Source organism: Azolla caroliniana, unplaced genomic scaffold (genome assembly GCF_043228905.1).
Source record: "Azolla caroliniana isolate FFs.n. ecotype wild unplaced genomic scaffold, voAzoCaro1.0.p SCAF_14, whole genome shotgun sequence".
Taxonomy (NCBI): domain Eukaryota; kingdom Viridiplantae; phylum Streptophyta; class Polypodiopsida; order Salviniales; family Salviniaceae; genus Azolla; species Azolla caroliniana.
In genome coordinates, this window is record NW_028230449.1 from 10,480,587 (window position 1) to 10,503,523 (window position 22,937).

Sequence of the window (22,937 nt, forward strand, 5' to 3'; positions counted from 1 at the left end):
TACAAAACATCCTGCGGAAAATTGTCAATGAGAACCGGACGGATTGGGATACAAAGCTGCAGAGTGCACTCTGGGCCTACCGGAGAACATATAAGACAAGTATCCGGACAACGCCGTTTTGATTAGCATTCGGATTGGAAGCAGTAATGCCGATCGATTTCTAGGTTCCTAGTTTGCGGTTACAGGTTCGGGAACGCCTAAACGAGGAGTCGGAAAAAATCCGGCTAGCAGCACTATGCGAACTAGAGGAACACCAGATAGCCAGCCTGATGCACATGGAACTAGAGCAACGGAGAAGGAAAGCGTTCGTCGATCGACACCGGAAAGGTAACGAAAAAATGTTCGAGGTCGGCAAGCCGGTACTTGTCTTCCAGACTCGGATGGGTAAGATGACGCGGAAGCTATGGTTTCGGTGGACCAGACCATATTGTATTACACGAGAGTTCAACGGTTCCTACCAGCTAGGGACACGTTGTCGAGGTATTCCTCGCGGATGCGTGGAATGAGGCGGGCCTCGGGGGTCTTGTACCGAAGAGCAAGAGACAAAGGAGAAGCGAAGGGACCCACTACGTGTGGGCGTAGATTCACAGGGACACGGCCCTTCGACACAAAGACACGAGTGAGACACCGACGCAGAGAGACACGAATGTATGTATATATATATTAACAAGGACAAACAACAAGAAGCCCGAAGTCGGTTACAACCGAACAGGCCGGCGAACAGATGCCGTTGCCTGTTCGTAAACGCTCAGAAAGAAAGGAGTAGGTTGGAGGTGTTGCCGGAAGCACTCGGGCATTCCTCAGAGCAGCGCGAGCCACCCGAAAACCTGCACAGGAAGAAGCTACGGAGTATGGAAGAGAGACAAGCCTTCGGCCGACAACCCGACAGCACTTCGTCCTCTCTAACCGCGATCCTCTCCTCCTCCTCGTCTCCCCCCTTTTATAGGCAAGAAAGGAGTCGTTCCCCATGAACTTCCTTCCTACCGAATCTACCTACCTAGGATCTTCTATGTACCTAATTCTCTCTTATGTACAACATAAGGCGCACGTGCATGAAGAGCCGGTTCCTACGCTCCGGTGCACCGATTCCGCTTGTGGACAGTTTTCTTCACGACAATGCGCTGGAGAAGGTATGGGTAAATGGGTCAATGGGTTTCGACTCAAACCATACTATGGACCCATGCCAAGAAACCTGTTTGAGCATACAAGGGCTGACACTGAACCGGACACCGGTAAGCACGACAAGAGGATAACCGGTCAGGCAATCGGTAAGCACGAAACAGGTGAAAGGGACCACAATCCGGAGATGGGTCCATTTGGGCTGGACATGGATTAACAAGATCGAATTTTAAAAAAAACGAAAAAGAAAAAGAAAAAGTGAAAAAAAAAAATAAAAAAAAATCAAGTAAGATCCAATCAAACCCAAATCATACGATGGTGAGGAGCAAACGACCACATGCAATGACAAGGAGTGAAGGGGCACTTTGAAAAGACAAGTAGTGGGCTATTTATAGCACATTATAGTACACGACATGCACATGCGCAAGAATCGAGAAAGGCGCCAACATGCAGAAAGAAAACCTACACCACATGGAGGCCTTCTCATTTCGCGAATAGAGAATTGCAAACGCACACAGGCGATTAAAGATAATCAAACGCGAGCACCCAGAGCCCACTAATGCACCTACCTCACTAGCAACCACCGATTCAGAAGGAGAAATGGACTGCATGGCACTCTCTGAGGCAGCCAAGAAGTGGTTGAAGCAACACGGATTGGAAGGATTCTTGAGGATCATGGACACACCACCCTAAACCCTAAACCCTAAACCCTAAACAACTTCAAAACGGCAACAACTAGGCAACCAAAGAGAAGGAGGCCAACACTGAAAAAATGGCGAAAAAGCGGCCTAACCAGGTGGAAACGCAAGAGGAAACACCGGCACGACCAATAAAGATTACGTTGAACCAGCCAGGTCAACAGGAACCAAAGCCCATGGAAATGAAAATCAATCTTGGGACTCAAGAGGAGGAAACAGCGGAGGAGCCCAATGAGCACCTCCAGTGGCGCCAGAAGAAGTGCACTACAGACCATGCCAGGGAGCAATCGGGTCCAGGGAAGGATAGGACGTTGATACCCCGCACGGAGGGCCCAGAGCCAAGGGCGGAATCGAAACCGGTTCGAACAGAACCGGTCACAAAATTCCCTGCGCAGCAGGCTACGCCGGGGGTCAGGATATAACAAGATCCGTGATTCAGAAGCCGGTGATTCACTTGTCTACACCACCGGCACACCAAGACCAACCAGAGCCGGAATGGCCAACTGAGGCACAACTAGAGCCGGAACTGCCAAGTGGTAACCAACCAGAGCTAGAGTTGCCAATTGACGTAACCAGACAAGATCAGCCACTGGCAAGCGCAGAAATCGGCCAAACCTCCACACAGACACAACAACAAGGCACTGACAGCCAATGGTTATGGTGGATCGTTGATAAAATAGCCGGACTAGTCCATTATATGGAGGCAGAAGAGAAAGCAAAATTGGACTGGTTGCTAGCCACAACCGGAGAATTGGAAAAGGCCCGGTCAAGGATCCAGAGCTTGGAACAAGATTTGGCTAAGATGGTCATAACAGGACCCCGGGAACAAGAACCGATGGCTTCGGTACATGTACAGAATAATGTGACGCTGACAACTATAAATAATCTTCAAACCCCGGTGACAGAAACAATCCTGGAAACAATTACAGCGTAAGCACAAGAGCTTGCCGTTCTCAAAGAAGACCTGGCCGCACAGGAAGCATTACAGGTCAGGGAAAGAGAATTAAAATTGGCGGCAAAGGAGGAACAACGGAAGACTGCCGACAACCTCCGCCGAGCAGAAGAAAGCCTATGGAAGGGACACCAAGCCTATGACCCGCTTAAGGAAGAGAAAAAATTGCTGCAAGAGAAGGATAAACTCCAAAGGATGGTGGAAACAGAGATAGAGAGGCTCAAAGAAGAGCTTCGGCAGCAAAAGGATAGGGAAGACCGAGCTCGCCGCCAAGTCAATCTGAAGTTGAAGCAGAAAACAGAAGATTTTGACCGCCTGCACCGGGATTATAAACATGTTGAGATGGAATAAAAGAAGCTCATCACCGACAACGACTGGCAGTAGGAGAAGATGTTCGAGCTCCAGAACGAAGTGCAACGGGCGAAGACGGCACTAACAGAAGAACGGGTTGAGAAGGAAACCATACGAGCTGAAGCGATGCAGGAACGCCTGGAACTCTAGAAGCAACATCATGCGGAAACGGAACGTGCCACCATGGTCTTACAAAGAGTGCAGACAACTTATCAGAATCAACTGGTGCGCTACAAGGACTAGGAGGTGGTAACTGCGAACGTGATCAAACAATTGAAAGATGAACGGCAAGCCGCAGAAAACAAATCAAAGATGGGGTTGGAGCGGATCCAGTGCATTGTACAAACATAGAAGAATCGAACGAAGCGCTTGATTATGGTGGTCGAAATGGGCGAAGCATGCTGTCGAGCTATAGTTGTTGAGGGCGGATGCAAAAAACCAGCAAAGGGAAGGGGATGAGTTCAATCAGCTGGAAAAGGAAGAGTTTGTTGCCGTGAAAGATGAATTGGCAGACGACTTTGTAGCGTTGGCTGATGAACATATAGTAGTGGTCAGGCAACTAGTAACACAATTGGACGATGATCGGCTGGATAACCAAATCCGGTTTGAAAGTTACGAAAAGGAGAGGCTACGGCAAGAGGTGACAAAGAGCGTGGCAACAATCAATCTTAGTGATGAAGAGCCATCGTCGGAGCCAAGGACAGACAGAGGCAAGGCTGGGACAAGCCAACCGGATTTAACTCAGGAGGAGCAGCCAAGGGAGGAATATCCGCAACAACCGCCGGTACCGGGAGCCAGACAATAGTTATCGGAGGAGCAACGCCCAGAAGAGCAGGAGACTGCGCAGCAGTAGGAGCAACGCCCAGAAGAGCCGGAGATCGCGCAACACCAGGAGCAATGTCCAAAAGAGCCGGAGATCGCGTAGCAACAGGAGCAACAGCAACAACCAATGGAACAACAGCCGAAGCAACGACCACAGCCCACAGAGCAGCAGCAAGAGGAGCAGCAGCAATAACAACAGTCCGATCAACTTTCCGACTAACCCTTACAGCCCCTCGATCAAAACATTCTGGATATTTCGAACAAGGATTGAAGGCCAGATAGTGGGATTCAACGTACAAGGTACTGCCCCACAGGCGTGCCCGGAGTAAAGAAGGCGCTCATATCGACGAGTGAAAAACTTCGACACACTTTAAGAGAGAAGAGTCCCGTCACTCGGCTCGGCTACAAAAACTACATGGCCCATCACTATGGCTTTGCGCTGAAGGTAGTGGCCGAACAAGAGCCCAAGAGCTCCACCGAAGCGGCTCGTAACCCACGATGGGTGGAAGTAGTCGACCTTCATCGACACACTATAAGCCTTCGTCACCAGCTTGAGGGGGAGGAACCGAGATTGCCACAGCAAAGAAAGTAGAACGCCGACGAAAGCCAAAGTGGATGTCGGACGCCTCACACTTGAGGTTGAGGGGGCGTGTTGAGAGATCAAGCTCAATTTAGTTTAGTTACTTAGTCTACCATGTAACTTCGTAGTTACCTAGATAGAATCTAGTTAGAAGTGTTGACTATAACACCTTAAATAAGACCTTCTACTTAACTGGGATATTCTAGATCCTCCACTCCTAAGTACATTTATAAAACGACTTACACTTTTGTACCTATATTATCCTCACACATGTGCACCCTTGCACATGAGCTCTATATATACCTCATTGTAGGTATTTTTGTTTTTCATGATGATAATGCTAATTTAATATAGAGTTAATCATCCCCCATCTTCTGTTGCTCATAAGTGTACTTTCCTCGACGAGTTTCGTGGGTGGGTTCTTTTGGTGTGCTCGTCCCGTGCTACAAAATGCCGATGTGATTGCGACACACACAAAAACTCGGCTAAGTCTCGAACCCATTTATTTATTTTACCTTCTTTTTTTCTTATTGACACCACAATGACGTCTAGACGGACTAAGGAACTTAAGGATATACAAGACGAGGCTATAAGTAAGGAGGACTTTTTAGATATGTTTAATCGTTTAACAAAAATAGAGATGGATATGAAAAAATGGGCGAAAGACACCGAAACCTACAAGAAAAAAGATAGAGAGGAAAAAGACGCCCTCAAGGCCGAAATCGAACAACTTAAAATAGAAAACATCGACCTTAAAAAACAACTTAAGGACATCGAGGTATCTCGAGAAGACGGTGAAATATCCTCTATAGAGGATATAAAGGACGAAATTAAAAAAGTTAAAGAGGAAGTTAATAATAACATAGAGTTAGCTAAAACGGGTTGGGTAGATGTGGTTAAGAGAAACATTAAAAAAGAAATAAAAGATGAAAATATTGTTAACACCACCCTTGAAGAAGAGAAAATGCGTCAGGCCCGACGCTTAAATGTACGTGTCACTGGGCTCAAGGAAGGTGCATCCCCAAATGAGGACGCACAAACACTTGGGAAAATGTTAGGGTACACAGAGGCCCTACCTATCACCAAAGCATGGAGGGCCGGGCGTGACACAACTAGGAAGAGAGCCTTAGTCCTTCAATTTAAAGACTTAGACTCTAGAATCACTTTCTTTAAGAAGAGACCAATCCTTCGAGGAATGGATGGGGACCCCATCTATCTCGATGAAGACCTCACTAAGATGCAAATTGAGCATCGCAAGAGTTGTATGCCACGAGTTATGCAAGCTCGTAAAGAAGGCCATCGCGCCTTTTACCGAGACGGGCGAGTGATCATAAATGATCGCACTACTAACTGACGGCGTGTGGCCCATGTGACAGAAAATGCACTTAGGATGACCCTATGGAATTGTAATGGCGCACTTTGGGCACACCCCGGCCGCCTAGAGGAGATACTAAAGGTATCTGATATACTCTTCTTGGTAGAAACACATCAGAGCCCAAATAGAGGACTCCCACGGGTCGAAGGATTCCGTTGGGAGTCCGCTTTTAGACAAACCTCACGTCGACACACTACTAGGGGATCTGGAGGTGTCGCGATACTATTTCGTAGAGAGCTACATAATAGGATAGAAATAATGAAGATAGACCCAGAAGCTCGTTTTATGTGGGTGAAAGTCTCCACAAGCAAAGACCATGCAGTATTTTTCGCCATTTGTTACTTTCCCCCAAAAGGATCCCGTTATAATATTAGTGGCTTGACGAGATTAGTCGATGAAGGAATGACACATGGGCCTTCTCCATACGAACCCCTATCGGATGACATAATCCGATATTCTTCCCAAGGAGAAGTATTTCTTGTAGGAGACTTCAATGCGAGAACCCAATCCCGACAATGCACAGTATTTCAGATGAATAGAAACCTAGAAATGGTAAATGTTGATCCTTTAGACATAGGCACCACACGTAGATCAAAGGATCAAGGTGCGGACGCCACGAGCTTTGGCCATCACCTGCTCGAACTTGGCAGTCGGCACCAGATGGTCATATATAATGGTTTAGCTAAGTGGCCGGGCTCGGAAGAGCTCACATGTTTCCCACATGGAGGAGGGGAAAGCACAGTTGACTATCTAATAGGGCGCCCGACAGCTACCGACTTGATTAACTCCTTCCGAGTGGCCCCATGCCCTATTGGCGCAGACCATAGCTTCTTATACTTCGAGCTAAAATGTGATATCTCTAAGGTCACCAAGTCTAGTCAACCATGCCATCACACCACAATACATTTCACACATGAGCTCTCTGACATATACTCTCAACATGTTCAGGCCCATCTCCCCTCCATTGATCCCTCTCTACCGTTAGAAAGCCTTAGTACGAAACTCACACACATCCTTCACTCCGCAGCAGCTAGCAGTTTCCCATATACAAAACACTCAAATCAAGGTAGATCAGGATCAATGCCACAAAATAAATGGTATGACGAGGATTGTAGGGACCTACATAGACAACTTACAGTATCGCAACTCAAGGGTAGTATTACCTCCACACAAGCTCGCAAAGAAATGCGTAAGATGACACGTCGTAAGAGACGAGCGTGGGAGGCATCCCAATACTGGGAACTCTACCATATGCTCATGAGTAGCGATTGCGCCACGGCATGGAAGAGACTACGGGAGCCAAGACCACAAACACCCATCGAAGATCCCGAAACTTGGCACACATATACAGAGAGACTTTACCAAATCCCAAACCAACCACCTTTTCCAATGCCTTCCACACCCCGGCCTACCACGGGGACACTTTTCACGACCTCTAGGGTCATGAAGGTCATAAAGAAATTACAACATAGGAAGTCCATGGACCACACAGGATTGCGAGCAGAACACATTATATATGCGAGAGAGTGCCTAGCTCCCCTGCTAACTCTAATCTTCAATCGTGCCCTTGCGGAGGGTTTTCCACCACAATGGACTATGAATACAGTGACCCCCATACATAAAGGGGGGGACCCCATGGACCCAAATACATATAGGACCATTATGATAGGCCATACCTTTGCTAAGTTATATGGTGCAGTAATGGAAGCAGAGCTTAGCGACTACATGGAGACCCTAAACCTTCGTGCACCTGAACAAGCTGGCTTTAGACGAGCCTTCTCCACTATTGATCACATCTTCACACTTAGATGCCTAATTGACCAAACTAGGGCTCGCAAGAAGAGATTATATTGTTGTTTTGTGGACTTCCGCAAAGCCTTTGACACAGTCCCTAGAGATCGGTTGTCTGATAGACTTAAAAGCTTGAGGATACCAGATGATATGGTATGGGCCATCTACGCACTATATGAACAAGTGTCCGGGTGTGTCCGATGCCCAGGTGGCCTATCCAATCGTTTCACTAGCACTATTGGTGTAAAACAAGGTTGCCCCCTATCACCGACGCTTTTTGGGATTTACATTGATGAGATCACAGATTTTATTGCTCGTGAGGGAGGCACCGGAGTGGTCCTTGGGGATACGCAGGTTCGTATCTTGCTCTATGCGGATGACATAGTTTTGCTCTCTGAATCCGAACACGACCTACAGAGGCACCTCAATGCCTTAGATGACTTTTGTGTACAACGAGGATTGGTAGTGAATCTAGGGAAAACGAAAGTCCTTATCTTCCACACATCGGCCCAAGTTAGAGCTAAGTGTCACCTAACTATCTCCCATAGCCCAGTCGAGGTGGTTGGATCGTACGTATATCTCGGAGTCACTTTTAGTGCCCGCTCAGGTAAATTTTCGATGACACAGGCAGCGAAGGATAGACTCACGAGAGGACATGCATCCCTCTCACTCCTAGAGAGACAATGCCACCAAGCACACTTTCAAGAGCCACGGACTAAAGGGTGGCTCTTTGACTCATTAGTGACCCCCTCCCTCATGTATGCATCTGCGGTTTGGGCTCCAGGATTACCATCCTTCATGTGGACGCAATTAGAGAGACCATTGGTGATGATGCTATCACGCCAACTTCGAAGCAAATCGACTGTACCACATGACATTATTAGGGCCGAGTTCACGTTACCCCCAATGCTAGTAGAGGCACTTTTTCAACTTGTAGTCTTTATTGATAGGATACATAGCCAACCACATGATAGAATATCTCATCAAGCCTTTAAGGCCTCTCGATCATTGTATGAGTCCGGCTATACTAGCTCATGGTATGGCATGATGGTGACTTGGCTTCTTGCGAATGGTCTAGACATTAATAACCTACCTCCCCTTAGGTACAACCACACGAGTGATAACACCTTAATCTCTCATGAGAACCGCAATAAAGTAATACGCCAAGAAATATGGCAAATTTACACTCGGTGTAAATGGATCACCCCACTAGAGCCACTCCCATCTAAAATGTCGTACTATAAGAAACACTTCATGCACTTCTCTGAGTTAGGTTTTATCACACGGCCAAAATATCTAGATGTATTCTTACCACATGCACTAAGGGTTGCCATAGGACAACTTAGAATATCATCTCACCAACTTGAGATATGAAATGGCCGTACTAGTGGAGTCCCTAGGGAGGAAAGGATATGTAGGTTATGTCACATAGAGATAGAGGATGAGTACCACTTTACTTGCAAGTGTCCAACCTATGCCGAGATAAGGGCACAATACCGAGACATACTTGGTCCGTCTCCCACCCTCCCCAAACTATTAGATACTCTAGATATAAAGAAATTAGGCAAATACATTCTAGCGCTAAAACAACACAGAGAGAATAAATTACAAAATGTTGACAATAATGCTGCTAATGATCACGAACATGTAACAAATGCAGTTTTTCAGGAACCTGAGGAGACAACGAATGCCGACACACTTGCACCACTCGGCCTTTCCATTGATGAGGCAGAAAACCAGAGAAGAACCAGAGAAGAACCAGACGTCCTCGGGTGCCGGGTTTCAAAACAACTCAACGTGATGTGGACGCAATATTGAAAATAAGGGAACGTGAGCTACACCGCCTAGAAGCCATGGCTAGGGCACTCTCTACATTGGAACCCACATCAAGACCCTTTTACCCCCCACTTCTTTTCGAGAGGCTTGGGTGGAAATAAAATTAGGCTTAGTGTATAATCACTTTCGAGTATACTACATATTGTACACTACTAGAACTCTTTTAGTTTAAGTTCTATTTTTTTTTTTACTTAATTTTATTTTTAGTTATGATGACTGGATAAATACTCTATTGTTGTAAACCAATTGTCTCATGGGCCAAATTTGGCCTTAGAAGACGTTAATACACCTTTCTTTCTTTCTTTCTTTCTCTCTTCCTCTCACACACATATCACTTAATCTTCTCCTTAACTTAATCACATATTTAGGTACTAATTAACCTTCTTAATTACCTAATTAAGATAAATGTCAGATTAGTGCTTACATTCCTTGAAAATCAACACACCTTTGTTAAAAAATAGTACTAATTAAATTAAGGGAATGAATTATATTTTTTCAATAATACTGATTGCATGAGTTGGAGGTTCCATTCATTTCCAACTAAACTACATATGTTCCGCACATTAATTACCGATGACAACCAATTGAGATTTAAATGGTAATGAGATACCTAATTTTATACAAAATTTACTAGCTTCAATAACTCAGTTGGTTAGAGCATATGGTTGTTAACCATAAGGTCGAAGGTTCAACCCCTCCTTGGAGCGACATGAGTTGAACCTCTGTGGTGCATTCCTTGAGAGTAAACATATCTTTGTTAAAAATAGTACTAATTAAATTAAGGGAAGGAATATAATTTTTCAATAATACTAATTGCATGAGTTGGAGGTTCCATTCATTTCCAGCAAAACTACATATGTTCCACACATTAATTGCCGGTGATGACCAATTCAGATCTAAACGGTAATGAGATACCTAATTTTATACAAAATTTACTAGCTTCAATAACTCAGTTGGTTAGAGCATATGGCTGTTGACCATAAGTTCGAAGGTTCAACCCCTCCTTCGAGCAACATGTCAAGATTAGCTATTAAACCCATGTACTTGAGGCTATGAATATGAACTACATAAAAAAGCACATGAATATATTATGATTGTTTTATAACCTAAGTATGTTATTAAAGCAAAGATGAGAATACAAAACACGTTATGTCATGTATTTAATTACAAGTGAGCTAACAAGATACATGTATTAAAAAAGGAAGCCGAGTATACCCTGCTCTGAATCCTCAGCAAATCTATGGCGAGAAGTTAAAAATTGTAACGATAGAATGCATTAGGAAAATTGAATTCACTGATAAGGACAACAAGTTCTATTTTAGAATTGAAGTCTGATGCATATACAATACCCTAAAAAAATGCCTCAACCTAAATGAGGGCTTGTTTTCATTGAGAGTTGAACTCAACACCTCCCGCTTACGAAACAAGTGCTCTAACCAACTGAGCTACAAAAGCACCTTCTTAATGTAAACACCACATAGAAAATTCTTCGACATTGCCACTTACAAAAGATAGTCCAACAAATTGAGGTTCAAATAATTTGGTATAGACAATTTGTATTCATGAATTCAAAATATAAGTAACCTTGCACTAGGGAGATATTTCTTTATTCATAGACTAGACATAGTTATTGTGCCAAAAAAACAAATCTGAAAGTAAGTGAGCTAAATATAGGATTGTTGATTGCTTTTATTTAGCATCAACAATTCTATATTACCAAGTATCAGAAAAGGTAATGAAAAACTTTATTTTGTGCAGGATTTACGTAGTTTAAAACCTCATTTGGCTAGAGCATACGATTGTTTGCAATAAGATCAGAGGTTCAAACAATACGGAAATAAAATCTCTTTTATGATTGAAATTTGATGTGTATATAATACACTAAAACAATGCCTCAAATTAAATAATTTGGATTTATCAATTACAAGGCCAAGGGGCCTTGCACCTGGTAGCTACTTCTCTATTAAGAAAAAAGACATAATTTATGCGCGAGAAATGAAAATCAAAAAGAATTGTGATAAATGTCAGATTAGTGCTTGCGTTCCTTGAGAGTCAACATATCTTTGTTAAAGAACATTCCAAATTAAATTGAGGGAAGCAATAATATGTTTTCGAATAATAGTAATTGCATGAGTTGGAGGTTCCATTCATTTCCAGGAAAACTACATATGTTACGCACATTATTTGCCAAGGACGACCAATTAAGATATAAATTTTAATGAGATACCTGATTTTGTGCAAAATTAACGTGCTTCAATAGCTTAGTTGGTTAGAGGGTATGGTTGTTAACCATAAGGTCAGAGGTTCGACCCCTCCTTGGGGCGACATGTCAAGATTAGCTATTAGACCCATGTACTTGAGCTATTAATATGAACCACATAAAAAATCACATGAATATGTGTTAATTGTTTTATAATCAACACATGTTATTAAAGCAAGATGACAATACAAACCATGTTATCTATGTATTTCATTAGAAGTTAGCTGATAAGATGCACACACTCAAAAAGAAAGATGGGTATACCCTTCTCTACATCCTCAAGAGAAACTTTGAGAGGAGTTAAAACTCGATCGACCTATAGAAGTGTTCGAGCCCACCAAATTGTAACGACACCATGGGTTAGCATATTTTGATTCACGGATAAGGAAAACAAGATCTCTTTTAAAATTGAAATTGCATGTGAATATAATACACTAAAAAAATGCCTCAAACTAAATAATTTGGATTTACCAATTAAAAGGCCAAGGGGCCTTGCACTCGATAGCTACTTCTTTATTAAGAAAAAAGACATAATTTATGTGCGAGAAAGGAAACCCAAAAATAATTGAGATAAATGTAAGATTAGTGCTTGCGTTCCCTGAGAGTCAACAAATCTTTGTTAAAAAACATTACAGATTTAATTGAGGGAAGCAATTATATTTTTTCAATAATAATAATTCTATGAGTTGGAGATTTCATTCATTTCAACCTAAACTACCTATCTTCCGTATATTAATTGCCATGAACGACCAATTGAGATCTAAATGGTAATGAGATACCAAATTTTGTGCAAAATTTACGTGCTTCAATAGATCAGTTGGTTAGATCATATGTTTGTTAACCATAAGATCAGAGGTTAAACCCCTCCTTGGAGCAACATGTGAAGTTTAGATATTAAGCCCATGTACTAGAACGTATAAATATGAACTACATAAAAAACCACATGAATATATGTTGATTGTTTTATAATTGGCCCATGTTATTAAAGCAAGATGAGAATATAAACCATGTCATCTCATGGATTTCATTAGAACTTAGCTAACAAGATACACGCGCTAAAAAACAATGACAGGTTTACCGTACTATGGATCCTCAGCAAAAACTTTGAGAGGAGTTAAAAATTGGTCGACCTATAAAAGTGTTCAAGCCCACCAAATTGTAACGACACAATGGGTTAGGAGAATTGGATGCACGGATAAGGAAAACAAGATGTCATTGAATATTGAAATACGATACATATATAATACACTAAAAAAATGCCTCAAACTAAATAATTTGGATTTATCAATTAAAAGGCCAAGGGGCCTTGCACTCGATAGCTACTTCTTTATTAAGAAAAAAGACATAATTTATGTGCGAGAAAGGAAATCCAAAAATAATTGACATAAATGTGAGATTTGTGCTTGCGTTCCTTGAGAATCAACAAATCTTTGTTAAAAAACATTATAGATTAAATTGCAATTATTCTGATTAACCTATGCAAGTGTTCGAGCCCACCAAATTGTAACGACATAACGGGTTAGCAAAATTGGATTCACGGATAAGGAAATTGTGTCTTTGAAGATTGTAATACAATGCATATATAGTACACTAAAAAAATGCCTGAAACTAAATAATTTGGATTAATAAATTAAAAGTACAAGGGGCCTTGCACTCCATAGGTATATCTTTATTCAAAAATACGAAATAAGTTCTGTGCGAAAAAAGAAATCCAAAATTAATTCAGATAAATGTGAGATTAGTGATTGTGTTCCTAGAGACTCCACAAAACTTTGTTAAAAACCTGTTGAGAGATCAGGCTCAACTTAGTTTAGTTAGTTAGTCAACTATGTAACTTCATAGTTACCTAGATAGAATCTAGTTAGAAGTGTTGACTATAAAACGTTAAATAGGACCTTGTACTTAAGTGGGATATTCTAGATCCCCCACTCCTAAGTACATTTAATATAGGACTTACACTTTTGTACCTATATTATCCTCACACATGTGCACCCTTGCACATGACATCTATATATAACTCATTGTAGGTAATATTGTATTTTATGTTGATAATGCTAATTTAATATAGAGTTAATCATCCCCCATCTTCTGTTGCTCATAAGTGTACTTCTCTCTCTCTTCCTTTCACACACATATCACTTAATCTTCCGTTTAACTTAATCACATAATTAGGTACTAATTAACCATTCCTTAATTACCTAATTATTAACATGGTATCAGAGCGTGTGGTTTAGAAAATCCACTAAACCCACCCGACTCCATGATTGTGTGTTCAAGACGCTGTCGTGAAGATCTGTCACTACATGCAGATCGTGAGGCGGAACCGCCGAAGTCCTGGACCAGAAGGATTCGAAGTTTGCATGAGCTTTAGCGCGAAGGGATGTAAGATAGATTGAGAGAGTGAGATCAATATTCAGATTCCAATTTATTTTGAGACATATTAAGGAAGAGAGAGATTGAACCCGTGACTTCAATTTGGAGGGTCCAGAAGATACATCACCAATAGGAACTAGTTTCTTAATACTAATTTTGATATAAAGTACAAAGCTTGCTTGATTTCCATTACTTTTTCCTCTAATCTTTTATAGATGCCCCCATGCATATGATGCATGTGACGGTACAAGACATGCATACAATGCATGCTTGCCATTTCTGCGTTCATGCATCACATGTCATGCATGATGACCATGTCACTCATCCAAGCTCTTATGTATAGGAATTTACATGTAAAAATTATAACGATGAAAATAAACTTCAAAGAAATGGCTTGATTTAGTGGTAAGCATATTGGTTCTTATCTTGTAGGTGTAAGGATCAAGCTTGACTTGCACCCCTTTGTATGCACCCAAATATTACTAGGCTTTAGTCATCTTCTTTTCTTATATTTACAATTGTGCGCACATCATACGGGGACATGTTTAACTTTACATCTAGCTTTTCTTTTACAATTCTCATTTCAGTCCTATTTAGAACATGCTAGCATATGCGTGTGGCCTTCACCCATTTCACACGTGCACATTGCACCTTCTCGATTTCATTCAGTGCACACAATTTTCAGACCGTTGCCGAAAATCTTCACGACAACGCCAACGACAAAATGCGGCTATCAGCTACCATAGTGCCGCTACGTAGCACGTGTACGTGATCGAAGGAAGAAAAGAAAAAGAAGAGAAGACACTACAATCAACATGAACACACAAATGGGTAGCTCACTCCCTAGTGAAAAGCTAGACCGGAGCAATTATTCATCTCGAGAGTACAAGGTGACCAAATTCATCTTGTAAGCCAAGGGTATTAGAGCTACATTAACGACGCACAAGAAAATTGAACCGACTGAAAGAATGCCGAGCATGCAACATGGGAGCAAGCGGTGAGTTGAGTCATGTATTGCTTGGCAACATGTGTCCACGACCATATGCTTAGCCACATTCAAGACGCCAAGATGCATAAAGAAGTGTGGGCGAACTTAAAGAAAATGTTCACTGCCAACACAACCGCCCGAAAGCTTCCACTCCGACAAGAGTTGAACAACATTCAGCAAAAAGACATGTCTGTGTCGGACTACATTGCCAAGATCAAGAGCATTTGCGACTCGCTTGGTTCCATCAAAATAAACGTCGACGAAGATGAGATGGTTCAAGTATGCTTGAGTGGCCTCGCACAACGATTCGACTTGTTGAGGACGGAAATCTTGGCGAGGGAAAATCCTCCTTCGTTCGTCGACCGCAAATCAATGTTATTGGTCAAAGAGAATCACGTCCGAATCGAGACGAAGACGTTGGAAGGACAAATGTTCTTCTCAAGCTTGGATGGTGGTCGAGGACGAGGTCACGGTAGAGGAGGTCATGCCTGTAGAAGAGGCCAATTTGGCTCATCACAGAAGGGAACTCAAACCTTCACGAAAGCCATCGAGGAACCTTCGAAAGAAGGGGGAGCTTCCATGCTGAACAAGGTTGGCAAATGAGGCCCGCAACTTGCAACTATTGCGTAGAAATTGGCCGCCGTGAGGAGGAGTGCCGAAAAAGAAGAAGCAAGTTGGCTTCGACAAGTTAACAAGTCACGAATTACGCTAACAACTCTAAATACGACGACTACAACGGACTATTCGTAATCAGGCATATAGCGAACTCTATGTCGGTCTTCGAATCCACAAGCACCTCCAACTCGGAAGACGTGTGGTTCGTCGATTTCGGCGCCTCACATCTATGACATTACACCAAGAGTGGTTTCGTGACTTATGAACGCCAGACCGACACGGCTTCATAAAGACGGGAGACGACACCACACATCTCATTCGGCACATAGGAAATATCCCATTCGGGAAAGAAGGCGAACAAACATGCATCAAGAATGTCTTGCACGTGCCCACAATAACGAAGAATTTGGTCTAGGTCGGCCAAATCGTCAATCAAGGCATGCAAGTTCGCTTCAACAACGAAGGTTGTTTCATCGAGAAAGATGGCAGACTCTTAGCCAAGGGACGAAGAGAAGGTCGCATGTTCATCCTTGATTCGAATGAGGTGAAATTGGCCATGTATGCCAAAGTTCTCAAAACCGAGACAAGCATCGAGTTGTGGCATAAGAGAATCAACCACATAAACCTGCACTGGCTTCGAGCTATGCAAACAAACAGATTCGTCATCGGATTTCCGACATTCGAGTCGAAATGAGTCGACCGAGTATGCGAAGTGTGTCAACTCGGCAAACAACATCGACTCCCATTCCCGAAGGAGAGCCACGCAAGAAAAGGACTCATCGACATCATACACTCGGATGTATGGGGACCGGCTCAAACGCCGACGATCGGCGGATGCCGATAATACGTAACCTTCACTGACGAATACTCGCGCTACGTGTGGACCTTAGCGATGAAGAAGTAGAGTGAAGTGTTCTCCCACTTCCAAAAGCTCAAGGGCCAAGATGAAAAAGAAACGGGTCGGCACATTCGATGCCTACAATCGGATGAAGGCAAGCAGTACTTCTCCGATGAATTCACCTCTTACCTCCAAAGTGAAGGCATTCGGATAGAATTCTCGTGCCGACACACATCCCAATAGAATGGAGCAGCTGAAAGGAAGAATCGGCAAATACTTGAGGTAGCACGTGCCATGATGCATGAGAAGCAGATGCTGAACTTCTATTTGGCCGACACAGCATCCACTGTCGTCTATGACATGAATCGATGCACCACTAACTCCATACGAGCTCCTTGTCGGAAGCCGATCCTGTTGCACCTCAAGGTGTTCGGAAGCATTGCGAATGTACGCATCCAAATGAACAACAACAGAAGCCCCACGCAAAGTCAGAGGAATGTATCCTCATAGGATAGTCATCCGAGAATAAGGAATACAAGTGCTACAACCCTTCTACCCGAGCGGTTCGGGTAAGTCTTCGATGAGTCCGTATCCTGGTATGCACTAGAGAGAACTTCAACTCCTACTCTGCTCGACCCGGAATGCACCCAACAAGAGGTAGAAGATGGAGATCGCTTTAAACACATGTTGGAAGGAAGTTTGATTACGGCAAGGTCTAGTGGGACACAAGAGCCACCACGCAACCCAAGCACATCGCGGCCAAGTAAGATCTTGGACCAAGGCAAAGGTAAGATGCCTGAATATGAGGTTCATCACCCCGACGATAGTGATTCGGATGTGTCGGCTCCCTCACTAGACAGTGAGTTCAGTGTACCCATCATGCGAACACCTAGAATAAAGAAAGCGCTCACATCGGCGATCGAAAAACTTCGACGCGTTTTCAGAGAGAAGAGTCATGTCACTCGGTTTGGCTACAAAACGTACATAGCCCATCACTATGGTTTCTCGCTGACGGTAGTGGCTGAACAAGAGCCCAAGAGCTCCACCGAAGTGGCACGTAACCCAGGATGGGTGGAAGTAGTCAACTTTCTCCCACACACTATAAGCCTTCGTCACCGGCTTGAGGGGGAGGAACCGAGATTGCCATGGCGAAGAAAGCCGAAGGCCGACGGAAGCACACAAAACCGACGAGAGCCAAAGTGGATGTCGAATACCTCACACTTGAGCTTGAGGGGGTGTGTTGAGAGATCAAGCTGAACTTAGTTTAGTTAGTTAGTCAACCATATAACTTCATAGTTACCTACAGAGAATTCAATCAGAAGTGTTGACTATAACACCTTCAATAGGACCTTGTACTTAAGTGGGATATTCTATATCCTCCACTCCTAAGTACATTTAATATACAACTTAAACTTTCATCCCTATATTATCCTCACACATGAGCTCTCTATATACCTCATTGTAGGTATTTTTGTTTTTGATGATGATAATGCTAATTTAATATAGAGTTAATCGTCCCCCATGTTGTGTTGCTCATAAGTGTACTTCTCTCTCTCTTCCTCTCACACTCATTCACACACATATCACTTAATCTTCCGCTTAACTTAATCATAAAATTAAGTACAAATTAACCCTTGCTTAATTACCTAATTATTAACAAAACTATAACCTAATTTTATAGAAAATTTACATGCTTCAATAGCTCAATTGGTTAGAGCGTGTGGTTGTTAACCATAAGGTCGGAGGTTCAACCCCTCCTTGGAGCGACATGTCATGATTAGCCATTAAACCCATGTAGTTGAGCCTACAAACATGGACTACATAAAAAAGCACATGAATACATTATGATTGTTTTATAATCTACGTATGTCATTAAAGCTAAGATCAGAATACAAACCACGTTATGTCATGTATTTAATTACAAGTGAGGTAACAAGATACATGTATTAAAAAATAAAGACGACTATACCCTGATTGGAATCCTCAACAAATCCATTCCGAGAAGCTCAAAATTGTAAGGATAGAATGGTTTCGGAAAATTGGATTCACAGATAATACAACAAGTTCTATTTTAAGATTGAAATACCATGCATATATAATACACTAAAAAAATGCCTCAACCTAAATGAGGACTTGTTACCATGACTTTGGCTTGCTTTCATTGAGAGTTGAGGGAAATAGGTGCTCTAACCAACTGAGCTACGAAAGCACCTTCTTAATGTACACACCACATAGAAAATTCTTCGACATTATCACCTACAAAAGATTGTCCAACAAATTGAGGTTCAAATAATTTGTATTACACGGTTCGTATTAATGAATTCAAAATACAAGGAACCTTACACTAGGGAGATATGTCATTATTCACAAACTAGGCATAGTTATTGTGCAAAACAAACAAATCTGAACGTAAGTGAGCTAAATGTAGGATTATTCATTGCTTTTATTTAACATCAACAATTCTATATTAAGAAGTATCAAAAAAGGTAATGAAAAACTTTTTTTTGTGCAAGATTTACGTAGTTCAAGAGCTCATTTGGCAAGGCGTACAATTGTTATCTATAAGGTTAGAGGTTCAAGCCCTACTGGGAGAGACATATCAAGTTTAGATATTAACCCCATGTACTTGAACCTATAAATATGAACTATATAAAAAGCACATGAATATATGTTGATTGTTCTATAAGCACATGAATATATATTGTTTGTTTTATAATCGACGCATGTTATTAAAGCAAGATGTGAATACAAACCATGTTATCGCATGGATTTCATTAGAACTTAGCTACCAAGAATGACAAGTATACCTTGCTCTACATCCTCATCAAAAAATTTGAGAGGAGTTAAAAATTGATCGATCTATAGAAGTATTCGAGCCCACCAAATTGTAACGACACAATGGGTTAGCAGAATTCGGTTCACGGATAAGGAAAACAAAATCTCATTTAAGATTGAAATTCGATGTGTATATAATACACTGAAAAAATGCCTCAAATTAAATAATTTGGATTTATCAATTATAAGGCCAACAGGCCTTGCACCTGGTAGATAGTTCTTTATTCAGAAAAAAGACATAATTTATGCGCGAGAAATGAAATCCAAAAATAATTCAGATAAATGTGAGATTAGTGCTTGCATTCCTTGACAGTCAAAGTATCTTTGTTAAAAAACAGTACGAATTAAATTAAAGGAAGCAATTATTAATTTTCAATAATAATAATTGCATCAGTTGGAGGTTCCATTCATTTCCAACTAAACTACATATCTTCCGCACATTAATTGCTGGTGAGGACCAATATAGTTCTTAATGGTAATGTGACGCCTAATATTATACAAAATGTACAAGCTTCAATACCTAAGTTGGTTAGAGCATATGCTTGTTAAACATAAGGTCGGAGGTTCAACCCCTCCTTGCAGAAACATGTCAAGACTAGTTATTAAACCAATGTACTTGAGCCTATGAATATGAACTACATAAAAAAGCACATGAATATATTATGATTGTTTTATAATGTACGTGTGTCATTAAAGGAAGATGAGAAAACAAACCACCTTATGTCATGTATTTAATTACAAGTGAGCTCGCAAGATACATGTATTAAAAAATAAAGAGGAGTATGCCTATGTCATGTCTGTAATTACAAGTGACCTAACAAGATACATGTATTAAAAAAGAAAGACCAGTATACCCTGGTCTGAATCCTGAGCAAAACCATTGCGACAAGTTAAAAATTGTAACGATAGAATGGTTTAGGAAAATTGGATTCACGAATAAGGACAACAAGTTCTATTTTAAGATTGAAATATGATGCATATATAATACACTAAAAAAATGCCTCAACCTAAATGAGGGAAAACCATGACTTGGGCTTGCTTTCATTGAGAGTTGAACTCAAGACCTCCCGCTTACGAAACAGGTGCTCTAACCAACTGAGCTATGAAAGCACTTTTTGAAGAAATGTAAACACCACATAGAAAATTCTTTGAGATTCCCATTTACAAAAGATAGTCTAAGAAATTGAGTTTCAAATAATTTGGTATAGACAATTCATATTAATGAATTCAAAATACAAGGAACCTTGCACTAGTGAGCTATTTTCCATTTTCACATACTAGACATAGTTATTGTGCCAAAAAAACAAATCTAAAAGTAAGTGAGTTAAATATAGGATTATTGATTGCTTTTATTTAGCATCAACAATTCTATATTACCAAGTATCAGAAAAAGGAATGAAAAACCTTATTTTGTGCAAGATTTACGTAGTTCAAGAGCTCATTTCGCTAGAGCGTACGGTTGTTAGCTATAAGGTCAAAGGTTCAAGCCCTCCTTGGAGAGACATCTGAAGTTTAGATATTAACCCCATGTACTTGAACCTATAACTATGAACTACGTAAAAAAGCACATGAATATATGTTGTTTGTTTTATATTCGACGCATGTTATTAAAGAAAGATGAGAATACAAACTATGTTATCGCATGGATTTCATTAGAACCATAGAATGAACCATTCGTATCATACGTGCATTCGCATTCGCGAATGATTCAATAATACATGTATGGTAAATCATCTTAACGTTGGATTGGATACATAAGAATGGTATTGATTGAATCACATGTAATAGGTTTCAATACTTTAGAAATTATTAAAGTACTAAACATTAGAAAGAGAGAGAAAGAGGGAGACAGAGCAAGAGAGTGGCAGGTAGTTTCAATACTTTAGAAATGCTTAAAATACTAAACATTAGAAAGAGAGAGAAAGAGGGGGACAGAGCAAGTGTTATGAGCTAAAGCTTTAACTTCTATGGCAGTATTCCCAAGACCATTCACTTCCTTCTCTTCGTCGTCCTCAGATTCTTCATATTTTTCATATTTTTCTGATCATCACCATCATCGTGATGACTCTAATTCTGATTTTGTTTTTGAGGATCACCATGGTCCATGACTATCATTCATCTGATTATGAGGATCACCATGACTATGATTCATCTGATTCTCGTCGACATGGTGGATCAAGCTTATGTTCTTCTTGCTCATCATCACGGTGTTCTTGAGATTAATGTTGGCTCTGAGCATGTCCCTAGCTCTAAGGATCTCCTCCCTCATCCTCTCCACGATCATGAGCCACACCTACTGCCCAGAGCTCCCCATCGCTCCCCATGAATTATACTGAGGAGGTTGAGATATAGCAGAAACCATGGATCATTGCATCCATGGCCTGGCGGCAGAGTCGTTGTAAAGAAGAACGCCATAGCCATACCCGAAGACACAACAGAATTGTTGGAGAAATCATGGTCACCAAGATATGGCGGATGAGTGGCGTTCTGATCATGAGTAGCAGAAGAAGATTCATGAGGAGGAGGAGAGAGAGAGAGAGAGAGAGAGAGAGAGAGAGAGAGAGAGAGAGAGAGAGAGAAGTAAAAAAAAAAGGAACACGTATTTTTCCCCTTTCCAACGTGTTCGTTTCCAAACGTATTCAAACGTTTGAATGCTACCACGAACACGAATATTACGTTCTCTGATTAGAACTTAGCTAACAAGAATGACGGGTATACCCTGCTCTACATCCTCACCAAAAAAGTTGAGTGGAGTTAAAAATCGATCGATCTATAGAAGTGTTCGAGCCCACCAATTTGTAACGAAACAATGGGTTAGCAGAATTCCGTTCACGGATAAGGAAAACAAAATCCCTTTTAAGATTGAAATTGGATGTGTATATAATACACAAAAAAATGCCTCAAATTAAATAATTTGGATTTATCAATTATAAGGCCAAGGGGACTTGCACCCGGTAGCTACCTCTTTATTTAGAAAAACCATATAATTTATACGCGAGAAGTGAAATCCAAAAATAATTGACATAAATGTAAGGTTAGTGCTTGCATTCCTTGAGAGTCAACATATATTTGTTAAAAAACAGTACTAATTAAATTAAGAGAAGGAATTATATTTTTTTCAATAATACTAATTGCAGGAGTTGGAAGTTCCATTCATTTTGAGCTAAAGTACATATCTTCCGCACATTATTTGCTGGTGATGACGAATTGAGATCTAAATGGTAATGAGAGACCTAATTTTAGACAAAATTTACATGTTTCAATAGCTCAATTGGTTAGAGTGTATGGCTGTTAACCATACGGTTGGATGTTCAACCCCTCCTTGGAGCGACATGTCAATATTACCTTTTAAACCCATGTACTTGAGCCAATGAATATGAACTAATAAAAAGGGACATAAATATATTATGATTGTTTTATAAGCTAGGTATGTCATTAAAGCAAAGATGAGAATACAAAACACGTTATGTCATGTATTTAATTACAAGTGAGCTAAATATAGGA

The 22,937-nt window shown here is 41.2% G+C and overlaps 4 non-coding genes across 4 annotated transcripts; 3 read left to right on the forward strand and 1 right to left on the reverse strand.

Moving 5' to 3' along the window:
• The first annotated feature begins 10,157 nt into the window (after positions 1-10,157).
• Positions 10,158-10,231, forward strand: TRNAN-GUU (transfer RNA asparagine (anticodon GUU)). The gene has a single exon. It is a non-coding gene; the product is annotated as a tRNA-Asn (tRNA).
• Positions 10,232-11,774: 1,543 nt separating this feature from the next.
• Positions 11,775-11,848, forward strand: TRNAN-GUU (transfer RNA asparagine (anticodon GUU)). Its single transcript has one exon. It is a non-coding gene; the product is annotated as a tRNA-Asn (tRNA).
• A 6,442-nt stretch (positions 11,849-18,290) lies between these two features.
• On the forward strand, positions 18,291-18,364 carry TRNAN-GUU (transfer RNA asparagine (anticodon GUU)). Its single transcript has one exon. It is a non-coding gene; the product is annotated as a tRNA-Asn (tRNA).
• A 2,105-nt stretch (positions 18,365-20,469) lies between these two features.
• Positions 20,470-20,543, reverse strand: TRNAT-CGU (transfer RNA threonine (anticodon CGU)). Its single transcript has one exon. It is a non-coding gene; the product is annotated as a tRNA-Thr (tRNA).
• Between the last annotated feature and the right edge of the window lie 2,394 nt (positions 20,544-22,937).